The 21,616-nt window shown below is 37.8% G+C and overlaps 1 protein-coding gene across 40 annotated transcripts in view; it reads left to right on the top strand.

The window, feature by feature from the left end:
- Positions 1 to 21,616, top strand: part of TENM2 (teneurin transmembrane protein 2) — a 1,465,234-nt gene that overhangs the window by 811,385 nt on the left and 632,233 nt on the right. The window contains exon 1 of one of the 40 annotated variants that reach the window (XM_083799327.1): positions 20,679 to 20,746. The exons of the other annotated variants lie outside the window; for them this stretch is intronic. The gene's annotated coding sequence lies outside the window, so the exon portion shown is untranslated. Of the gene's footprint in view, positions 1 to 20,678; positions 20,747 to 21,616 lie in introns of those variants that run through there. 40 annotated transcript variants of the gene reach the window in all.

Raw genomic sequence — 21,616 nt, 5'->3', positions numbered from 1 at the left:
TGTGGCTAAAACCCAAATATGTTTTCTTTTTGTAGATTATTTTTTTCTCATTTGCATTTGTGAATCATTCATCTATTTGTCCTCAGCTAGTGATGCTACTGTAGTATACGTAAGTGAATTTCCCTTAGCTACCTGCAAAGTACACTTTTTGTACAGCATACTGATTCCTATTATGACCTAGTTAGGCTAGCAGCAACGTTATTCTATTAAGCATTAGATAACTGATTGTTTCCGTGAGTGATAGAAAGTAAACACAGAATAAAACTTTTTTTTAAAAAAAAAAAGTCTAAAATGTTGGGTATTGAAAGAAAAAGTGAAGCTGCCTATTCCTGTGTGTCAGTAATTTAAAGTGAAGGTAAGACTACAAATGAATAGTTCAAGTTAAGGCTCAGCAGACAGTCTCACATGAAATCCTTGCTGCTCAGAATCTATTTTGAAGAAAGCACAACACCATATAGGCTGTTACTTTGTTCCTGTCTTGAGATAACTTGGTTTACCTTTTGGAAGGATATACATGTATACATATTGTTTCCTTCAAAAAGTAAGCATGGGGAGTTAAATGTGTGATTTACTTGTTCTGTGAAGATCTAGGATAAAGTCTGAAACACATTTTTGTTAACAGGAGGTATTTAACTTAGAGAATTATTATTGAATTAAGTAATTCGTATTGTATCTGAACTTTTTCACTATTAAACATTTTAGGATCTATGTTTGTAAATTGGAAAGAAATGCAGGTTGTATTTTTTTATTTTATTTTTATTTTTAACATCCTAATCCTCATGAGATATTAAAAAGCTTCTATGACAGATCTGAAAAATTCTCTTCCATTCAGCATACTGGAGAAGGGGTTATGTATTATTTCCAAAATAATAATTAAAAAAAAAAAACAAAAAACAAAAAAACCAATGCAGTTCAAAGTACAGTAAAATGCATGATTTTACTACAAATGCATATTATTTAATATTTCATTTTTTAAAAAAGTAAAGCAGGTTAGAACTGCTGTGAAGAAAATCTGTATACCTTATTAGGCTGCATTTAACTGCTGTAACAAAACTAGGCAAATACATACATGATAGGGATTGCAGGTCTTAAATTTACTATTTCAGAGAAAAGAATGACACGTAAAGCTTTATTGCTTTCTCATTTTCTAAAACATTTGTCTTATTAATTTGATTCTCTGTTATACTCTCACAGTATATATTTTTTGGGCAAAACCTATTCTAAGAGATTTCTCATATACCTTCAACGTAATGATTATTTTTGGCAATGACTGTTAAATCCTTGGTTATGTTGTGGGTAATACTGAAGTTATCTAGCATCTTGTTTGGAAAGGAGTAGCTGTTGTGTTAATAGCTCTATGTGATGCTCATGGAGCTTTCTGAGGTAAGATGTTAAAGAGGGAGTTAGTATATTGCCTAGCTGCTGCATGGAAGGTTATGAATTCATAGCTGATGCAAGGTTTGTTTAATTCTTGGGGCCAGGCAGAATGGCAGGAGTGCAGGTGAGAGCGTGGAGGTAATGGGACTGGGGGCTCTGAATGGTGGTCCTAATCTCTGGGATTTTTCTTCACTATGATGCAAAAGATTCCAGAGCTTTTGTCTGTTGAGATCTAGTTCATACTGCTTCCTAACAACCAAGGCATGTAGAAGCCCAACTGCATAGCACAATGTCCTTGTGTAGTACCTTCTGCTGGTGCGGCACGAGCCCCGCACCGGTGGTGCAGAACTGCTTTGTTTAGTTCTGCGCGACAGCACGATTCGCGTTAATTTGGTTTCTGCTGCCTTACTAATACATGCCTGTCATAAGGGAAACGGCTGTCATGCTGCAGCTGGGGATCTAGCCCTCTAATGGAACCGTGACATGAAGTACGAAGTGAATGGATTATGCTGAATCAGAAGTGTAGGAATTCTTAGCCTTGTTATCGGGCTCATCTGTTTTCTCCTCTCACTTGATGGCAGTAGTTCTGTCCATCATCATTTTATTGGTAGGGTATCCTATATGAGAAATTAAGAGCGGGTTCCTTATACCTGAGAAGAGATTTTTCATTTTGTAATCTGTGACAAGCTGACAGAACATGAGCAAATGCAATGGCCTTTCTGTTTCTGATATTTCTATCTGTCTGGACGTGGGTACCTTGTCTTTTGACAACAGTCAGTGCAGAGAGTACACATGATGGTTAGATATGCACTTAACGCATTTCACATCAGACATAGGAAGTATTCTGGATGAACGTGTTAAACCAAAACGTGTTGTCACAGACCTTTCCTGAACAGTTTATCAACTTTCAGACTTGTTCTCAATCTACTGTCACTTTGAATTCTGGGCTTTTCCAAGGTCTGTGCTATGGTGAAGTGAGGTTTATTCTATTACTCTGACTGTCATATTTTTGGGGAGTGGGCTTTTAATTTATTGCATGTTCTTATAATTGAAATACTGATGCCCAGTTAGCTGCAGTCTCATATCCTTCCACAACTGAACGTGCAGGTTTCCAGATAGCTATGGTTTCTCTCTCACAAAGAATTTGGTATATGTAGCAAATACCACGAGTGGACTTAGAACCCTAACTGCACCTGCAGTCATGTCTTTTGACAGGTCTGGAGAAAATTCGGTGTTTCTTTATCCTAGCCACTTGCAGGTACTATCTAAAATTTGCATGGTAAGCACCTAATTTTGGAGGAGCTTGGTCATATAAGGTGGGTGGTTTAGGACCTTGGTTAAAGGTGTTTAAGTTGAGAAAGAAGTAGTTAGAAGGAATATGAATGCAGTGTGTGATTCAAACTGCAAGTACTATGGATTTCTTTCATTCTTTCACAGTTTACATAAAATATGTTCTCAAAGAGACTATCTCATAATGCTTTAAAAAAAAAGAATGCAATATTGGATTTTTTAAAGTCAGCTTTGATTTCTACACTGCTAAACAGAGATGAGCAGCCTTATGTGGACTCTTCAGAATGCATAGCAAGAGGTGTTCAAACACCTGGTGTTGCATCTAAATATATGGAAAACAGCAATGCCTTGACCCGAGGAAAATGGATTAAATCCAGTATTAAATAAAAAACTACAAGAAAATTGGACTTGCCTGTTTGTGTATGAACAGTAAAGGCTGGGTCTACTCATGTTTTTTAAGTGCTCGATTCTTTTCTGCTAAGTCATCACTCCTGCATTCTTTGCCAAGTGTTAGCTGTGTATTAGCCTGTGGGCTAAAAGGAAGTAAGGCTGCATCTGAACCAGTTCTTGGTAGCTTGCAACCCTTCCATAGCTAGAAATTGTGAATACCATGCTAAAGTGTTTTCTATTATAGTCTGTGCTTTATAGACATCCATTAGAAGCTATTCATTTGAGGTATGCTGCTTCTGGTTTTATCGACCAAGTTCACAGTTAATTGGAGGATATCTTTGCTTATGTGACTCGAATTCACATAAGCCTTACTGTTTTCAAGTAACTTCATTATGTACCATAAAATTTTATTCTATTTGACTATTCAGTGGCAACATTTCACTCCTTAAACTTGTTAATAGTATGAGGAAACAAAGCAGGTGACAGCAGCACCCACCATTATATTCTGGGTTTCAGTCTTAGACACATGGGACTCCCCTCAGTCTTCTGCCCCTTAATTCTATGGATGAAATAATATGGTGTAATGCAGGAGAGGCAATTCAACTTTAATTCAGTTAGCTTACAACTTGGGTAAAATTGCACATCTTGACCAAAGCTTTCATATTTGACGTGGTAAGCTGTTTTTTAAAATCTCACACAATGTTTCTTGACATGCAGATGTCAACAGAACATTTGGCAGGCAGAAAAATGCTTATGCTCTCGCGGTATACAAGGAAACTTCACAGTTTAATTTTAGCAAAGTAAATGTAAAATGATTTTATCCACAAAACAGAAAACAAACAAGTACTCTGTTGACCAAAGAGGGCATATCTCAGTACAGACTCATGCATAATTTTGGAGAAACATATGAGAAAAAGTTTCTCTTGCAAATTTTCTTTCCAGTATTTATGAGATAAATGATTGAGAAGCTGATGTTTCAAGGTATAACCACACTCATCTTTGCTGTAGAAGATTTGAACGATTGCATCTCCATCTGGTCATTTGATGGAAACTTTTTGAAGCTTCAAAACGGTCGGTTTGATTCTACAACAGATCACAGCTTTGAAAGATCTTCCCCAGCATTATTGTGTTATCTGATTGAGTCTGCATTTGCTAGAAATTACAGCTGTGATTATATAACCAAGAGATACAGGCGGATAGATAAAGATGAAAATCCTTTGTATTATTTGGCTTTGATTTTTTTGTTTGTTTGTTTTTCCCCCAGATTCAAGTTGAATATAGAAACTGGAAAGAAACAGGTAGAACATAGGCTTGGGAAGTAACAGACAGGAAATTGAAGCTGGAAAATGATACAAATCAGGGTTATTGAGAAGTTGTGTGTTTATGTATACATACACATTTGTATATATACATATGTGGAAAATCTTACAACGCAGATGTACTTGCTGTGAGCTCACTAACAGCAGTAAGAATAATTCTGCTGTAAAACAAGTTCTTTGTTAATTTTTAATTTTTATCTGAACTTTTTTTTTTTTAATTTGGATTAAGATGGTGGTGGTAAGTAGTTTTGTTCAAATAGAAGAATTCAGACTTCATTAGCAGAATGCAAAGCCATCTTCTTTGCTATCTTACTGTGTATGAAAATAGTTTTACACACAGCAACATTAATTACAATTATCTGTAGCATTCTAATTCATTGACTGTATTTATTCAGAACTCTATTAGTGTTAAACAATTAATGGTAAGTTGAACTTTAAAGTGGATAAGAACGTCATTCTAAGCTGTAATAGCTTAGCGGATGAGCATATTGTCCTAAATTGGCTTAGCTACATTGTTAAATGGTTGCTATATACACTGGGCGTAATTATATGATGACTGAATGCTATTAAATGTATCACTTAGTCTTTTAGGTACACATCAGAATATTTTAGCCAAAGTTTCAAAAAATGTCTGTTATGAAAAACTGTTGTTTCAAGCACCATTTCAAGTGTTTTCTGGATGAATTTTAGATCAATGTACAAAAATACACTGGTTAGAGGATTTGACTTACCTGTTAAACCAGATTTAGGTAAGTGTGTTTACTTTTCAGGACATTACTTTTCACTTGTTCTGGTTGAAAAAATATTTTAGACTTCACTTAGTATCTTAATTCTCTTTCTGTACACATTCACTTGTAGTGGATTTGCATTCATAACATATTTTTCCATTTCATGTGCTCTATACAGAGAAGAGAAATTGCCGGACTGTTTAAAAATTCAAATAAATACTTGTTTTTTCTATGACTTACATTTGCATTCGTACTTTTTTTTTTTTTCCCATACTGCTAAATGCAGTAAGGACATGACCCAATGATCAAGTAATCTTTTTTCTAAAACAAAAATATTCTAGCAGGCACCCTTAGAACTAAGTGTATGTGGGAAGGATATTTTGTCCTTACTTTTGCATTAATGTATGTGGGAAGAATATTTTCTTCTTACTTTTTCAGTACAGCCAGGTACACACATGCACATAGCCACAGATATCTACGTATCTCTCTGTATTTATAAATATGGGCTATTCCTTTCAAGCCGTAGTAGGGCAGCGTATGTTGCAGGAACAGTCCAAGGCAGAAATTGTGCGACTGAAAACAGCTGTTGTGTCCCAGTTCCCCTGCTTGCTCCCAGGAGAAATAATATGTTGCTTATCTCCAGACAGTAGTTGATTATTTTCTCCTACGCGTTCCTTGGCTGTTAGCACGCTTGTGGAAGAGACGAGGCAGAATCACAGCACCACGTGTCTCTGCTTCTCGGAGAGAGGAAACAGTGTCCTTTGTAGTCTGTTCTTCCCCGTCAGACAGCCAGCAGTGGCCTACACAGGAGAGTAACTAATTCATGCTCCTTGACCTTCTGCATGTAAAACAAGCAATATTATTATCCTCATTTGCACTTCTTTATTATTTACTATAGTGATAACATCAGAGGTCCACAGTCAGGTTTGAAGTGCTGTTGTCTTGGGTTCTGCACGTGTAGAATCCAGCAGCAGTTACCAGGAGGATGAGGTTTTGGTGCTGATGTGACAACACAGCGAGGGACTCGGGGGCTCTGGCATGATGCCTCAGGGCCGGACTGCTTCAGCCCTGCTCCCCGGCTGCAGAGTTCCTGCGCAGGCATGTTCAGCTGCTGGTTTTGTGGATTACCCTGTGATGTGGTAACCAGGAAGGTAAGAGGTGTTTTACCTCACTTTATGGACTGCAGCAGCTTTGAGAGAGGCTTATTTTGTGTTTAACCTGTTATCTTGAAGTCACCCCTAGCTCAGGTCAAAGGACAAAGTGCCAACTGAAAGTAGTCACAGCATCCAAACACAATACCACAAATGTTTCTGCAAATGGTGTAAATGAGGAAAAAGCTTCTTAATCAGTTCTTAATGAACTAATTTCAGGCAGGTCTCCCTCACCTTCCTGCTGTCAGCTGACCTGCAGGCTTTCCTGACAGTCTGTCCTTTTGCATGCCGTATGTCTCGAGATGCCTGTTACAGGGAGCAGCTTTGTGGTGAGATGTAGAATTTACTGGGAAACCCTTGGTCTTAAAGGAGGGGGTATTTTCTTTATCTTGAGAAATAATTTATTTCTTTTACCAGAAAATAGTCCAGCTGTTCCTAAAAACTAATTGTTTTTGTCACCTTCTCTAAGATCGCTCTCTGTTAGACCGTGTTTTGTTCCCTGTCCTTACCCAGCTGTTGGTGACTCCTCCCCTCCCCTTTTGGTGATTCAGTGTTTGTTTCACAGCATTAACTCCTTTTTTTATTATTATTATTATTTTTTCCTGAACTTAATATTCTGTGTCCATTCATCCTTTAACAAGCATATTTGATACAAATGTCAAAAGTGGGTGAGTGTAGGTGGCTCATTACTGGCTCCAGATTGAGACTGAGCACCATGGTAATTACCATTTTGTGGATACCAGGGGCTTAGAACAATTGACCTCCATCATCTTGCTTTCAGCAATGCAGAAACACAGGGTTTCACAGGCGAGGCAGAAACACAAACTAATGCGTCTGAATTAATTACCATTATAAAATGCTACCTTTTCAAATTTTATTTTCAATCTGACCCTCCCTGGACTTGGAGCAGCTAGCCGGAGCTCTCTATCTATGTGACTAATGATGTTGAATATCATCTTTGCCATTGTGGTTCAACTGATTATTATGAATCTGTTTGCCTGAACAGAGCCCCTAACTATGAGTACAGGTAAGCTCCATTTTCAGCGGTTGATCAAGACTACCTTCAACAAGCAACCGTTTTCTGTCAGGGTTTTATTGGTGGTTTTGTAGTATCTTGGTATCATTTATTTGATGTAGATCTTCTGTGGTCCTTGTAGAAATTCTTTTTCTTAAGCTCAGTTGGGCTGTGTTTTTATTTATTTATTTATTTATTTATTATTTTTATTTGTGTTGGTTAATGTTTGTTTTTAATTGAGTTTGTTTTGCCACATCACAAGTACTTTGTGGTCCAAAATCAGCTGTGTTGATCCACAGTCAGTCTGGGTTTTCTATGGATTCTGTTTTAGAGGAAAAGGCAGGCTAGATGTGGCATCCTGACCCTGCACTCCTTTATTGCATAAGAGGAAGAACTAAGCATGTGCACTCGGAGGGAACAGATGTGGACAGTTAATTCTGTTGCCCTGACCAAGTGATTAAGAGAATTAAACCTGGCCCATTCCATTATGCTGAGTGTCCTTACACCCACTCCTGTTTAGAGGCAAAATGCTGCTTAAAGTGAAGAGTTATTGAAAAGGAGAGCACAAAACAAACATTATCAATCACAGATGTGACATCTAACCTCTGTGCCTAAACAAATGCCTTCATGAATATGAGATTCCATTGCTGTGACCAATTGAATTAGGCTATTTAAAAAAAAGAATATTATGAGACACCCATTTGAGTTGTGCTTTGTGATTAGATTTCATGAAAATTGCATCTATTAAAAAGGACTAGGGTGGTAAATGCACACAGAAAAATTACAGTCTGTTTTCTCTATAGTGCTGGGATATATTTTGTTACTGTTTTTAAAGAATATTGCTGTACACTTTTCTATCAGGCTTTGCCCTAGGGTGATGGTTTGGAATTTTTAATTTAACTTCGTCTGTCATGACAAATGTAGAGAACTAGACAGCTGGGAAATTGTAAAAGTAGGTTTAAAAGGGAATTATCGAGTCCCTCCACTCCAGTGGATTTAGCAAACCAAATTCTACAGGAACACTATCGATTCAGGTTGCAGAAGTAAGACCACAGTCTTATTTGTGAAATACAGCCATGCTAATCATTACTAATTTTTCATAATTAAAGGGCCATAATGTTCCAGAACTGCTTTCCTGTAATATTAATAGAATTAAAGATGGGCTGCAACCTTGAACTTGAAGCTTTACTATTATGTGGTAAATACAAAAGGAAAGGTTAACAAATGCTTGACGAGGTTTTCAGGACTTGGAATGGTATTAGTTAAGCCGTAAATTCCAGTAACTGCATAATATATGTGGCAGTCTTACATATTGGGATACAAAAATCGACATCCTTAACCAAAACGAGATGAAAGGGATGAAGAGGGTGAAAGTGGATGGCACTAAGTTCAGAGGCAGTACTTTTATGAAGAATTCCACCTCTCCCATCAGAAAAGAGAGAGTGTAGTGGTGTTTCTACCCTACCACACCCTTGGACATAACTTGCACTGTCTGTAAAACAAGAGTTCAACTTTTATGGCAGCTTCAGAGAGGTAGGTGTTCAGGAAATGTGATGGTTCAAGAAGAACACAATGGCCTCTCCTACTTCAACTCCAAATCTGTAAGGATGCAAACCTACTGTTATGTCTTTACCCTCCACTTCAAAGCCTCCTGCCTGTAGGTGAGGGCAAGAAAGGATATATATAATATCCTCTCTGTTCCTTATACTCTGCTCCTCTGAAGGGGGAAGAAGGGAGGAAAAAAAAAAAAAAGAGCCCAAACCTATGACTTTTGGAAGCAGTAGCAGCAGCATAAAAAGTAAGTTTCACAAACTCCTGCATGTGTCAGAAGAAGAGATAAGAAACTACTCCTTGCCAGTTGTTTCATGCTAATACTCATCAACAATATCCCGAGCTATGGGAGGAGTGCAGGAACTTCCCATGGGTTGAGGGAAGCGATGTTACAGCCGATAACTCCTGGAGCTGTTAACCGAGTGCTGTCTTTTAAACTCAGTGGATACGTTTTGTGTTTTACTGGGGTTTGCATTTTACCAAGGCTGATAGCTTAGACCACTGCTCACTAGGGAAGTATATTCAAGTGTATTTTTCAAGAGTTGATACGTTAGACTGTTTAATTTTATGGTCCTGTGACTGAATGTAATTCATATTTTTAAATTAATTTCAGGCAACCTACTTAGCATCCTGTATTGGTAGGAATTAATGCCAGTAACGATACTGTTTTCTTGTTCACAGTTATTTTGCAAGTATTTGCTTTTGTCACTGCTGTTGGTAAACAAAATGAAAGCCTTTTATTTCAATTGAAAACAAAATATGTTTGTTTTTTTCAAAATTAAAATACATCTGAGATTTTCGAAAAGGAACTGTATTTCAGCATTAGGAAACTTAGGAAAATAAAACTGCTTTTTTTTCATAGAATCATAGAATATCCTGAGTTGGAAGGGACCCTTTAGGATCATCAAGTCCAACTCTTGATACCGCACAGGTCTACCCAAAATTATAGACCATGTGACTAAGTGCACAGTCCAATCTCTTCCTAAATTCAGACAGGCTTGGTGCAGTGACCACTTCCCTGGGGAGCCTGTTCCAGTGTGCAACCACCCTCTCTGTGAAGAACCCCCTCCTGATGTCGAGCCTAAATTTCCCCTGCCTCGGCTTAACCCCGTTCCCGCGGGTCCTGTCACTGGTGTTAATGGAGAAAAGGTCTCCTGCCTCTCGACACCCCCTTACGAGGAAGTTGTAGACTGTGATGAGGTCTCCCCTCAGCCTCCTCTTCTCCAGGCTGAACAGGCCCAGTGACCTCAGCCGTTCCTCGTACGTCTTCCCCTCCAGGCCTTTCACCATCTTCGTAGCCCTCCTCTGTACACTCTCCAACAGTTTCATGTCCTTTTTATACTGTGGTGCCCAGAACTGCACACAGTACTCGAGGTGAGGCCGCACCAGCGCAGAGTAGAGCGGGACAATCACCTCCCTTGACCTACTAGCGATGCCGTGCTTGATGCACCCCAGGACACGGTTGGCCCTCCTGGCCGCCAGGGCACACTGCTGGCTCATATTCAACTTGCTGTCTACCACGACCCCCAGATCCCTCTCTTCTAGGCTGCTCTCTAGCGTCTCATCGCCCAGTCTGTATGTGCTTTTTTTTTCCTCTTTCCCCTTGCTTATGATATGCTGCAGAGATTTTAATACCAGCTATCTTTTTCCAAGGCCTTGAGCTATGTTGGTTCTTTTTTACTGTGGCATTGCCTACAGCCTCAGTCTTCTGGCCATTTTGTAGACGACTTCTTATCATCGTGTTAAAGGGAGCTTTTTTTTTGTCCTTTTGAGCTTTTGAACGTACAAAGTTTTTGTGACTCTTTGAATCAAAACCATTTCTAAACAAAATTTTAACTTTAAAAATACTTATCAGGTGCAATTGTATTTAACATATTTGGTTTCCAGCTGACATCAGGGCTCAACAGTTTTGATTCTGGCTGTCCTTTATTTCTGCAAGTTCTGCAGCAGCACAAATGTTCTCATGTGACCTTTCAGCCTACTGTTTGCAGAAAAACTAGTAGGAAAAGATTGGATTAAATAGTGATGAATGGAAATGCAAGTTTTTTTTTTTTCTCCCTGTTCTTCCTAAATAGAAGATTTATAGTCCTTTTTTCGTTTGCTGTACTTACGGCTGGAACAAACTGAAGAACCCCTCAACTTTCTTCCTCTAGGCCAAGAGTGGGCTGTGACTGCCCCTGGTTTGTGAGAGTGAAGAGGTCTAAAAGCTCTCTGTCCTTGGTTTGTTACTACTTCTAAGTCACCTGAGTGTGCTGCAGCCGGTAGGCCCCGAGGCTGTGTTAATGAAAATACCTGCGATGGAGCACAAATGCTGTCTGTTCTGCCACTTGTGAGGACTGGCGAGTAGGCGTAAGAATTGCACAAGGAATTGATCAGAATTGGAAAAAATTGAAGTGGGGTTAAGAAGTAGAAGGCTTTTCTTAAAGCTGTGAAATAACATAGAGATATGTTCCTTTCTCCCTGTGCTGACTTAATATTCTTGGATATTTTCTAACTGAAACCAAGTCAAATGACTCAGTAAGCCCGACAGTGGCTGAAGGGAGACGTGCCTTCTAATTTCTGTGTTCTTGGGGAAGGTAGGAGTGTTAGTAAAACTGTATTTAATGGTTAGCATAGGAAGATGGAAGCGTTAGGAGGACTTTTTTGTGTGAATGTATGCACTTCTGATAACACGAGTTGTCATGGAAAAGGTTAAACGTTCCTAGTATAAATCCTAGGGGGTTTTATTTCATTAGTGTTTTTTTTTTCCTTACAGTTCTATATTGAATTACAAGTGTCCAGATGACTTTAAACAAGGATGGTCATTCCTAATGTTAGTTGCTGTCTTTTGCCATAGGATTGTTGGCGTGTTCTATTAATCTTTCCATCATTGTACTTCTGGCAGTGTGCTATTTGATTTGTATCCTGCCGTATGTTGGAAAGAATGGTGGAAGGAAAGACAAAATGCAAAGATATTAATAGAAGAACAAGTGAAAGAAGAATTTTTGGATCAAATGCTGCAGTAGCAAGCAGCATTTTCTTTTTATGTCATCCTGAGTCAAATACAAGATAGAAATACCTGGGATACTTCTTGTCTAATAAACTAAACCATGAAACCAGTGTGGATCTATTCATCCACTGCAAAGAATCCTCTCTGCTGGTTATTGTTATTATACTGGGAAAAGGAAGGAGAAAGAAAAGAGAAAATGCTTCATTTTTTCACTGCTGTCATCACTCTTCCTAATGAGGACAAAAAAGGTTACCTCTACTAGGAGCATGATGCTTTCATGTACTCTGAAACCCACCTGCTCACTTCTTAATGAGAATGTAAGGTTTGGAGATACTGTGATCGTGTTAGGTTATTTCTGAAATACATTACACAAAAAATAAATGTCAGCTGCCTATTGGGTAACCACGACTTCTTAAATTCAGACATCTCCTGATGACATCTCCTGATATGTTCTTTAAATAAATTTTGAAATCCTTTATTCTGACTGTTTTAGACTTTGCCAAGTGTCAAATATACCAGCTGTATCTATGTCTTGGAGGCTTATAGGTTGCATTTGACATAAACATACTGCAGCAGATGCACTTATAATATGCAATATATATGTATGTATATGTAAATATCCAGATCAGTACTGTGGTTTGAATTTACAGAAGATCTGACAAAGCTTATGAGCTTTCAGAGACTGTTAGTGAGAGGAGGTGATTTTTTGTAAGGCATTTTTGACATATCTGACCTGTAAATTTCACCTGTTGTTCTGCTTCTGAGTTTGTGCTTGCACTGTGGAGTTGAAGTGTCATCACCACCCTGTGCCTTACAGCTGGGTTGTAAAGAAGAGCCTGAACTTATTCAAGTGAAAAAGAGATGGTTTTATTTTGAAAGAGGGTTGTTTTCTTTTTGTTTTGTTTTGTTTTGTTTGGAAATTATAGCCTAATGCATACCATATTTAATATACCACAAAAGATACAGCTTGTTTTTTCCTGTATCTATTTGTAACTCTGATTATTGTTAAGTATTTAAAACAGGAGTATATGTTTGAACTTCAGTGGTTACAACCTACTTGAAGCTGGTACAAACTACGTGTTACCACCTCATTCATACTCACTTGAACAAAACAACTGATAGAAAACATCGGCTTTGAAGCTTGTCAGTGATCATAAACTTAACCAGCTTTCTTAAGTCCCGTTTGATATATTTAAGCACAGAATGTTTTGCTCCAGTCTCTCCATTATTATTACCACTGTTCAAAACTGCACAGAGGGAGAAACAGATCCTATATGATCAGCTGCCAAATCATTTCAACACTTTTGAGGGGAAAAAAGCAACTCTTTGACTTCCACATGCAATTTTACTAATGGTAAATTTGTGCAGAGACCAAGTGGTGTCTTTATGTGTCTAGGTCTTTTTGATTGGGTAGTTCAGGCTTGTTTTTAATCTTGATGTTTTGTTTCATGTAATTGACTCTTTATATTCTAACCTTGTGGCTTTCAGTAAAATATGAATTAATGTTTGCTTTCTTAGTAACAGGTAGATCTGGTTATCCATAGGTGGTGTGGGATCTTTTTGTTTGTTTGCTTGCTTGGTTTCTTTTGGTCACTTGAATTGTGCATGTGTAGAAATCAGCTTGTCTGGTAGGCACAGGTTTACAGTAGTAATCAATTGCTTCCTCTAACACAATACAGTTAGACTTGATGGGAGAATTGATTAAGTTGATTTGTGCTGAATAGCTGTCCATTGTCAAAAATTCATTATAGTCATTGGCCTGCTAATAAAAGTAGCTCATAGAACAAAGTAATTTTGAGTTAGAGGAACAGATGTAGGCTCATTAGTGTCAAGGAGTTCACCATCAGGAGTTCAAACTGAATGATGGTTAGCCAATGGAAATAGGAGAATTATGACTCAAAATCCTTAAATTTCTTAACCCTTGCAAATGCAAGTCTTTTGAGTGCCAAATTGACTTGCTAACGTACAGCACAGTTGGGACATATCGGAGTCTAAAAGCTACACAAAGAGTGACAGGAGGGGTTAACCGATCCTTAAAGTGAGCAGATTAATGCTCAATGAGGGAGGCAACAAGGGGTTACATGTGTGTGTGGTTGTTTTGTTTGTTTGTTTTTTCTTCCTCTTTTATTAGGATTTGGGAGGGGAATTCATGCTTTTTGTCCCTTTAATTCTCCAAAGGTCGTTAGGCAGCAGCCATATGTTTCACTGTAACTCTGAAAGTGGAGTATGTCTTTGTACTTACTGGTTGTTTTCATATTTTATTTCAAGGTAGGAAAAAAGGGGGTAGAAGGAAGAAGGAATTACATGACAAGAGTTGAGTTTTACAGGGTTGGAAATCTGTCCTCATTACTGTTGCTGTTGTTTAACAGCCCTTTAGCCTGACTCCCAATTCCTGACCTAATGTTTCTAGTACAAGAGCTCTTCCATCACTGTGGTCCTTTGAGTCTTTTCTTAGCTGCCCAGTGCTTAGAGAGAAGCATGTCCTCAGTGCTGGAGCTCCCACTGGCTTACTGCTCCATGGTACAACACCTTTGCCCTGACCTTAGGAAAATTAGTAAACAATGGCAATGCTTTCAGCGTTTGTTTTAGAGGGTATTAGCTTCCTACGATAAGATAGTTGTACTGCTGGACTGTTGGTCTATGTAGATGAAGTTAAAAGAACAAGGTATAATGCCCATGAGTAGATTTTTTTTTCCCAGTCATTTAATTCTGTTTAAACCAGGACATCACTTTTGAATCACTGAATGAAGAAACAAATGAAGATTTTTAATATTATTACATTATATTCCCTCAGGTCATAATAGAAAGATTAGTGTTACATAAAGGCTTTCATCATAAAATTTCATATTCTGATGAAAAAGATTGTGTTAATGACATGAAACTACTGGAAGATACTGCTACACAATTAAATGTTACAGAAATTCAACATTTTATCCTTCAACTTGTTTTCCTTACTATTGCATATTGTTAGTCCACTTTCACATAAATATTTCTTGTATCTGGTGGATAAGCTCAAATAAGATGTTGTTAATTGGACAAAAATGATTGAATTTCTATAATGTAAGCATAACTCTATCTTCTTATCTGCCTTTTAACTGTGATTTAGCTGAGTGTGAAGCATAGTCAGTTCCATTAATCAGTATCAAATCAAGTCTGTTGCTTTATATTAAAATTCAAGTGCAAAAATAAATAAAATTTAAGCTTGCCAAACTCCACACGTGAATTTTGTTTCTTTTGTAAGAGCTGATAATGTCACTGACACCTGTAGCATCACTGGTAGAATTGAAACGGTATTTCTTGTGGTGATTTAAGTGACAGTGATAATCTCTCTTTCTAGAGAGATGGAATGCTCTAAGCGTCGGTTTCTGCATAAAAATAAAGAGAATGTTTCTAATATATTGTTTGAAAATACACAGGTCTTGCTTTAATTTTGTCTATGAGGATTTAGAATAGAACTGTTTTTGATGATGTATATGGATGAGTTCTTATATGCTTGTTTTTGTATGAACTAGTTAAATATTTTCAAACTTTACAACTATTTCCTCTTTTAAAATTGAATTGAGTGGTAATGCCAAAGCTCTGGTGTCATGCGGCTTAATGTATTCAGCTACCAGTCCTTAATGATCACAAGGATGTGCTGTTTATCTCATGATTTTAGGAGCTGATATTTATGTTTACTTAGATTTGGATGTTGTGTACTGCATGAAGAAAACATAGTGGAATGAATTTTCTTTTGTGTCATGTAGCACTTCTTTTCATGTTGGATGTTGGGAAGGAAAGCCACTTTTTGGTTATTCACCGATGAGCGAGAGTGCTTCATTCAGCCCAGTTCATGAGATTCTTATTAAGTGAGAGAAATTGTGTGCAAGTCTCAGTCTTGCTTTCCTGTTAGAGGAGTTGCATTGCACTGTTTGTGGTATATTGCATTTCATTAAAGTTGCTGGGGGATCCATCATGAAACAACAGACGTGGAGGTTCTCTGTGAAAGGAAGGGAGTAGTCTAACTCTACTTCGGCATTGGTGATATATCTGAGTGGTCAGAAGTCCTCCATGTGCGTGGTAATGGACAAAAGTCTAAATTGGGCTTGAAGAACTCAAAGAAGAAACCAAGTGTCTGCCCAGAGCTAGGAAATAGGAGAAACTAAGTTCAAGGTTATATGTCACATGCTTGCAGTCTAACTTCTTCACGCCTTATTGCTGTGTCCTTTTTTAAATACAGTGAATGGCTCCTCAGATGTTGTCATCAACTCATCAGGGCTGTCCTTAATGTAGGAAAACGCTGCAAAGTTTTTGCTCATGAGAATAACATGACCAGATGCTGGGATCCTGCTTGTTCCACTGTTGGTGATATGTTTGAGACTTGTTATGGTGAAATGTCCTAAAGAGAGAACCTCAGAAAGCTAAAATGAGCTCTGATAAATAGGTTGAACTGACAGTTTCTCAAGCATAATTACAAATTAGTTAGTGTTGTAAGAAAGATGATTAAAACTTCTGTCAGAAAAAAGAACTGGAGTTTTCTTCGGATAGTAAAATGAAAAGGATATGTGCCGTAGAGTAGTAGAGATAAATGGCATCCCATGAAGAAAGACCAAGTTATTTTGGGATATTTAGGCTATAAACCAACGATAGGGACTGACATAGTGATAAAGCCTTTTTGTACTTTCTTAAAATGGAAATTATTAGAAATGCCATTATTATAAAATTACAAAATGAACCAATAAGTACATAGTAAAATGCATTTGCTAAAAATGCTGTAGACTGTTAAGTAGATAAATGTTCAGGATAGTTGTACATAGTTGAGACAAAGATTCTTTCTTAGCACAGAGATGTGACAAATGACTTTATGGTTTCCTCCTCTCCACTGACCTGATACATTTACAGTTTCTCTCTCTGAATGTCTGGGCCAATATTATTTTTTATTTGTTATTTTATTTTCTGGCAGAGAATATACAATGCTTTATCCATGCTTGTGTCCCTATGTGGTCATCTACATGTCTTTTCTGCAAGTGCTCAGTGTTTCATTTCTGGGCAGACATCTTTATTGATTTATTATATAAAACAGAACGCTTACTATAAGATGATGTTTTTGTGAAAATTGTCTGTCCTTCAGTCTACTTTATCAACACAGTGCAAATTAATTTTACATTTCAAAAAAAGGCCATTTGTTTGCTCAGAATAAACCTGTCAAGAGCATAGCTGCTGAAAAGAATTCTTGAAAAAAATGAATCAGGTCTTGATGTTCTCCACCTAGCTAGAGAAAGCATCTGTCCGTTTTATGTCACCAGCCTCCACGTCTTTCTCTCCTGCCCCTGCTGTAAGACTAACAGGATGGAAGTTGTGTATAACAGATGGACCACAGTTTCTAATTTTTCCAATTTTACCTTTTCAGGTAGGCAGCTAAATGCGTGGGGAAATGTTAAATAGGGGGAATTATGGGGACACTGGAGAAATTCCTGTAATAAGACTTTTTGATGCAAGGAAGTAGAAACCCATCACCTGCCAGGCATAACAGCATGAAGCTCCTTGAGGGTTAGTTCCCACTATTTCTTTGAGGAGGAGGCTTTTTCTGTGTTCGGAAGCAGCTAATACTTGATGTAGATAATGTGAAGTTAGTACTAGTGCCTCAAAATTACAGACACTGAGGTTATTTCCGGCATTCCTGGTCCCAGGGACATGTCCATTACAAATACCTAGCCATCCACTGTAGAAGAAAAAGGACACATTTGAAGATGAGTTTGTGCTGGAAGTCATTTGTGATCTGTATTATTCTACGTGGTGGACTTGTGTAAGAGAATAGGCAAATCTTTATTTTTCTCAGTTTCTTCCTTTTGGCAGTCTCAGTAATACTTCTCTGCATGATTTTATGCTCTTCAATTGTACTGTGCTACTGTCTGTTTCATTAATAAAGAAATTAATATTATCCTGGGTACAAAGAGAGCTGTAGTCTTTTATATGGGTCATAAATCCTGTTGCAGTTTCTAGAATTCAAACCAAGTTGACAGATCAAAGCACTTAAATTCTGTCAAGGTGCTTCTCACCTCCTTCACTTTATGACTTTTTTTTTTCAAAGGCTCTTGTCAAGCATCATATTAGACTATGTGGATATTCTTTCACTAAAATATTGGCAGTGATTTGCATTAGTCCATGTTTGCATATTTGTAAACACATAATTTAAATGTATTTGTATTTAAATTTTGGTGATAATTTGTTCTCTTTTAATCTTTGTACTAATTAAACTGAGAAGTTTGTATTTTTATAGCTTTGAAAATTTTTCAGTCTTCAAGTAAAAGCAATTTTTAAACAAAATGTAATGTTTACAATATCTAAAAAAAGCATAAAGAAATTGGTTATGCATCTTATTTATGAATGTAAAGGTTCAATTGTGCACAGTTGTTCGTTTGCCTAATTTCTACATATTGAGTTTTTCTTTAAATTTTGTTGACAAGTCACCTGTACTAAAACAAATATAAAGTTCAGGTGTTAATTGTATGTGATTTACTTATTTTTTTGCTCTTATTATTTCAGTAAAATATTTGAGTACTAAATTCTAGTGTTGAATGAATAAATGAATAATGACCATGCTGCAGAAACGCTTCAAGCCTATAAATGGTGTTAGCTCAAGTTAGTTTTTGGATTTCTGTATTTTCCACTTTTTTTCCTTTCAGTCAAGAGGTTATTAAGATGACATTTTAATAAAAGTATTACTGCTAATTATTTTTTCAAGTAATATTTTTGAGACAAGCATGGCAAAGTTGATTCTTACACATTTTCCACGTAAATGCTAAATACAGAGAAGTAGTGGGACAAGCTTTCCAGTTTTACAAAACCATTTTATCCAGAGCTCAGGCATTGTGCGTTGCAGAGCTGAGGTGTGGCAGTATGGATTGCCACTGCTTGCAGCCTAGTAAGACTTTCAGGAATGCTCCTGGCATGAGTAAGCTGGGCTTTACAAATGCCAAATACTGCCTGGTGGCTCCCGGACCAGCGGCCCTTGCCTCATATGAGGGTGTAGGATTCCCAGCCGTGTTGTGTGACAAGGCTTTCACAGCGGGAAGGCGGCCTCAGCCTTGTGCCTCCGTCCTCATGTGGCTCCCGGGCACTGAGGTGCTGGGCAGTTGAGCACCACCCAGGCTCTGGCCCTCAGACAGAACTTCTGGGAGGGATCCCTGTAACAAATACAGGATACACATGCAGTTATGTTTAAGGAAGAAAAATAGGTTTAGTGATGATAGTTAAACAAATGGAGCTATAACTCATTCCGTGTGTTTTTATTTCACAGTTCGTATATTTTACATGGTAACATACTGCAGGTCACACTTAGCTGAATATATTTTTCAGTGAGCTGGTTTGACAAGTAAAGAGACTTGCAATCTAACAGGCTCAGCAGATACATGCTGTTACACTGAGAATATGATAGAAATAAAACTCTTTGGGATTTGTAGGGTTTCTCCAGTCTGTGTTCCTTGTTTCCCCTCCCTCTCTCCTTCTCCATTCTGACTTCTGTGAAAGCTCCCCTGAATGCCTGCGGCCTCTTTCTATTAGCCTCATCTCCTAAGGCCTAGCTTCAGCATGTGAAAGACAGGAAATACTTTATTGCTGCTTTATTTTACACCTTACTCAGCTTTTAATGTAGGTTTCAAACAAACCCTTTTTTGCTCAAGCTGCATTTTAACAGTGTATACAACTTTATATAAATAAAAACCTAGTTGCCTTAGCCCAGGGCAGTAAGCCCTGAAAATTTAAGTTCCCATTTTCTGTTTCAGCTTGCTTTCTTTGATCAACATAAATAATACCATATTGTGTTCGGTAGCATCGCAGATTCACTGGCATTGTTCAGTTTCCTGGGTAGGGATAAACACACTGGAAATGCGAACTACTGGAAATCAAGTTGGTATGAACTAGCAGAAAGCATTTAATGTCAGTTTTCACGTGTTCATCTGTGTAACCTTGTGGATGGCTATTGTACTAAAGTAGTATAGCTGTAGTAGATGTTTCTAAACATTTTCTTAACTACTGTTTTTCTTATATAAGCCATTTTTTCTTAGTTATGTCATAACTTTAAGGGAAGGATAGACCTTGATGATAACAACTTTCTTTGTGTGCACTTTTTAAACTGTTAGCTATACTGCAAGCAGTGGGTTTTGTGCCTCAGCGCTGGTGTTTTACCATCTGCTGTAAGCTGTGGTGACTGTTTTCTGGGACTACTCGTGAAAGCAGCATTTGGGAGGGTTGGTGTGTCCGTGTTCCCGCGTCGCTCTGTGCTGCTGCTGCCCTTTTGTAAAACTGAAGTTGTAATTTGTCAGTCTAACAACACTCCCAAAAATAATATACTAATTGATTATTAACATCATAATGCCAAATACGCATGGAGCTTAATTCTCATCACTGAAACAAAACGTGTCTCTAGGGTAGTTTTTAAGAGAGAAGTATATTTGCACTGTTTTTTCTCCATTCAGATATCTTTCTAGATTAGTTTAGCTAGTGCTTTCAGACCAAAGACTGGGACTTTCATTATTACTTCTACAGTTAGTGCAAAGTATTTGTGTCATAATGAACATTTTTTACTTCTTGATTTTAAATGGTGATTTCTAGTTAAAATTAAAAAGGATGATGTGGTCTCCAAATGAAATGTAAAATGTCACTGGCAGTTAAGAGCAAAACTCCAAGTTAATATAAATTTTCAGTTTTTCATTTTTTTCAAAAACAACAAACCCAAACCACATTTATTCAATTAAGGTTAGATTCAAGACTGATCCTCCCTTCATGATTCAGACACTGACTTGCTACACCCCAGCCCTCATCACCCCCTCCCAAAGCACCACCCAGGAAAGCGTTTTCCTTACAGACCTACTCAAGCAATATTCACCACTTGGCATGCCTCTGACAGCCCAGCAAGGGGGTTGGTTTCTGAGCTGTTGCTGGATGTTCGGGTAGCTGTGGGTATCAAGAATACTGTTCATTGTTTGCTGTTGCCAAGTTGATTTTTTCCTGGTTGCTTATTCTTCACTTTTGCATTACGGGCAGCAACTAATGGAGGGTGTTTTCCCAGTACAAGGCATTTCACTTCAGGGCAGGTGGTTAGCTGGAGGAGTAAGATGCTTGACTTTTTACTGTGTAGCTCTGGCTTTAGTATAAACAGTTAGGATCTCAAGTTCCTCATATCTGGGTCCTTGTCTGCTTCTCCAGAAGCCAAGGTGTTATTTATTACAAAATTTCCAGCTGTTGGCAGCTGAGTACAGTCCCCTCTCCTATTTGTCCTCTTCATTCAAAGTTCTTTGATCAAGAGCATGAAGTTCAGAGCTCACTGCAAGCTCTTTCTTTCCCCTTTACTGAGGGAGCTGGATGTCTTCTGGGAGGGAGCATGGAGCTCGGTCAAGTTTGTGAGACCTGGGGTGAAATACTTTCTGGCTCTTAAATGACTGAGATACCTGTCTTTTATTCTTAGTGTGATTTTGTATTTGCACAAATATACTGAAGTTTGCAGAAAAGGAAGTAAATGAAGATTAATTAATAATTCGGCACTTTATGTTAATAGTAGAAGATTATTGGCATCTATTAATCAGGTAGCAAAGAAGTAAGTATGATAAATGGGCATAAAACGATTGATAGATGTGTTTATATGAAAGCTGTGGTAATGTGCTTTTTTTTTTTTTCCCCAGAATTAAGTGTTTTTCCTGGTGAGTTGAGATAAACAACCACTTTTTTGTGTGTTTGTAGATTAAGTATCATACTACTACTGTGTTTACACAACGTGCCAAGTTCTGCTCTGACAGTTTATCATACACTTCTGTGGTGCTGAATATTTT

The sequence above is a fragment of the Anser anser genome (genome assembly GCF_964211835.1).
Source record: "Anser anser genome assembly, chromosome: 14".
NCBI classification, from domain to species: domain Eukaryota; kingdom Metazoa; phylum Chordata; class Aves; order Anseriformes; family Anatidae; genus Anser; species Anser anser.
The sequence above is the reverse complement of the archived record's forward strand: the minus strand, read 5'-3'. Positions and strand labels throughout refer to the sequence as shown.